The sequence below is a fragment of the Pyrgilauda ruficollis genome, unplaced genomic scaffold (assembly GCF_017590135.1).
Source record: "Pyrgilauda ruficollis isolate IOZ18807 unplaced genomic scaffold, ASM1759013v1 scaffold323, whole genome shotgun sequence".
In the NCBI taxonomy this organism is placed as follows: domain Eukaryota; kingdom Metazoa; phylum Chordata; class Aves; order Passeriformes; family Passeridae; genus Pyrgilauda; species Pyrgilauda ruficollis.
Genome location: NW_024524634.1, coordinates 1 through 2925, shown reverse-complemented (window position 1 = coordinate 2925; position 2925 = coordinate 1).

The following is a 2925-nucleotide window of genomic DNA, read 5'->3' as shown; positions in this document are numbered from 1 at the left end:
AGCCATTGTCCCCCTGGTGCTTGCCAAGGAGCGACACAGGGACCCTGCAGCAGCAGGGCATGGGAGTGGCATCAGAGCTCGCATGCAGATGAGAAATGCATTGCACCAAATCTTCCAGTTTTCCAGGAAAACCCCTAAAAACAACGAGCCAATATAGAATTAGGGGACCTAGGTGATGTCTAAGGATGGGCGCGTAGTCCAGTGCCTGCTTGGATCCTTTTTTGCTTCTCACCCTGAACTAAAAGATGTTCACTAGGGAGAGGACCCGAAGTGTTGGACCGAAAAGGTGGAATCTGCTAATCTCTCGTGAGGATGCAGTCCCCAGCTCTGCCTGCAGACCAGCGGACGGAGCTGCATCATCATCATCACCACCCTCCTCCTCCGTGCCACTCCTGAGAGCAACTGCGGTTCTCCCCACCTGAGCTGAATCTCTTTAATAAAGGCATTAAAAAGGAGAAAGATCTCCTGCCCATTTATTTCAACTGCACCTGCAACAGATTGCTCTGCCTGTCTCTTGCCTTTGTGCAAAAAGCGAGGCTGCCATAAAAGCTGCCCCAAGGAACCAGACAGGCTGGAGGAACGGGCACCAGAGACCTCACCAAATCCAGCCAAGAAGGGGCGGGAAATGAGAGCAGATGGGGACAGCAGAAGCCAGGGCAGGGGAGACTGGGAAGGTGGCAGAGGGATGTCTGAGCTGAATGGAAACCTGATGAAAGAGGAGGAGAGGGCTTTCCCTCAGCCTGTATTTCTCTACTGTTTCTCAAGATGTGAACCAGGAATTAGATGTTGCCAGGGATGGGCCAAATATCCAGTTTGCTGCAATTTCCCAGTTGTGGCTGCTTGGCCATGACAGGGAAGAAGGTCTAAAAAGGGAAATGGGGAAAAGCAGCCCCCAGACTGGGCATCTTTGGAGTGGCAATTCCTCCCATTCCTTCCTGTTGGTGAGGAAACTTTGCCTGACAGAATGACATGACAGGGAGGGGGGAAGGGGCCTGTGGACAGGAGCTCTCACAGCTGGGTCACATGGATGGGGTGGCCCACAGGGCTGTCCAAAGAGGCCTCCAGGGGGGCCCCCCTCCCCCAGGTGTGGTGGGCAGTTTCTGTGTGACACAATGTCAGCGCGGTGATGTGGCAATGCGGTGATGTGACATCACCATGATGTAATAATGCCCCATGGCTATATTTAGCCAGGAGACCAGCTGCTGTGTCTCTGGAGCAAGAGTCAGAGTGGGATCACAACACCATGAGAGGTCTTTGCAAGAGCTGTGGAGCACCGTCCCAGTGCTGGTGTCCTGCTGAAAGGCAGAGGCACTGCTGGATGCACTGGGAATTAGAGGGGAGGGGACCAATGGGCCAATATAGAGGGATCTGCTGGGGAGCCTGGGACATGGTGTGATGCTCTAGGGCTTCAGAACTGCCAGGAGGCTTATTGGGCAACACCTGAGTGTCTGTGTCTTCCCATCTCAGCCCCAGAAGACCACATATGGGAGAAGGAGATACCAGGAAAATGGACCCTGAACTGCTGAACCTCCCACTCACAGTCAAGATCCCTGTGGCACCTGGATCCAAGCCTGTCTTCTGCAGGGGAAAGCTGGGTGAAAAGGTAAAGGAAATAGGGGTAGAAAATCTCTTTCATAGAGTCCCCATCATGCAAAGATTTTCTTGCGGCCGCCTGTTTACAGCAGGAGCTGCAGCCCTTCAATTGGACAGGACTGGGCAAGGGAGGCTCCAGGCTCCCTGGAATACAGAGGAGAAAGCACTTGTCCATCTTTGCACTGGTTTCTGGTACTGTGCATGTGTGTGGCCAGGCCCCTGCCTTCAGCAGGCAGCTGTGTGTTGCCAGGGCAACTCATCCCTCCAGCTCATCCCACAATGTCAAGCCAGGCCCTGGGGCACCTGTGAGGGAAATTCCAACCTTCTGCTTGCCTTCTTGACACCTTTGGAATAGCTTGGGCTTCCCTGCCGGGGATATACACACTGTGTTGTCCTCCAGCTTGCGCTGCACCTTCCCAAGACAGAGGTTTTCTGGAGGTGGAGGTAGCCAACACAGCCCTTGGGCCTGCCTAACCCAAGAAGACTGGTTTCATCCACTCTCCACTGTCTGCATTTGAACCTTTGAAGGTTAATTTGCAGATGGGTCTGCAGTTCTTCCTGGTGGCCTAAGATACCTATTTGCTGGTGGAGTTGCTGTGTGGTCTGTCTTTTGTCCCCTAACCCATCACAGCCCAGCCCTGTAGTCTGTGCAGGTCTCTGTGCCTACAGAAGGATGGAGAAGACCTTTACCTTTTCACAGGTACCATGTGAGACCTCTTTGCTCTACTCTCCTGCCTCCTTCATACTCTGGAAATTCTCTCTTACAGCTCCACCGGCCATTTCCTTATTTCACTCTGGACGATCCCTACGGCCACCACCTCAGCCCCGCGTACAACTGCCTGCATGACCCCGTCCTTCGGGACTACCACAAGCGCAAGGACATCCTGCGGATGCTGAAGAGACAGGGCTTCGTCACCAGTGACAACAATGTAGGTTTGGACATCAGGCTGATCAAGAACAGCCCTCTTCAAGCGTGGCTCCCACAGCCCTTGCTGCAGCCGCCTGCTGCTGCCAGAGGACAGGGCCGTGCGCTGGTGTCCCTGGGAGCAGAAGCAGTGCCAACATCCCCCTGGCAAGCCCCAGTCCTGCCCTTCTCAGCCTGCCCCACACTGCCTGTTCAGCCCCGGCTGGGGGGACATCAGTGGCCCCAACCCAGGGTATGGGGGGAGGGCTTGGGGGCAGCTCCTCTCCCGCTGGGGTCAGGCTGTTTTAGGGAAGGCTGACTGCATGGCTTGACAGTTTTTGGGGCATTCTGCCCTTGTCCTTCCATAGGTGATTTGCACTGTGAAGGAGTTCAACGAGTACAGGCAGTACCTGACCAGGATCAAGCTG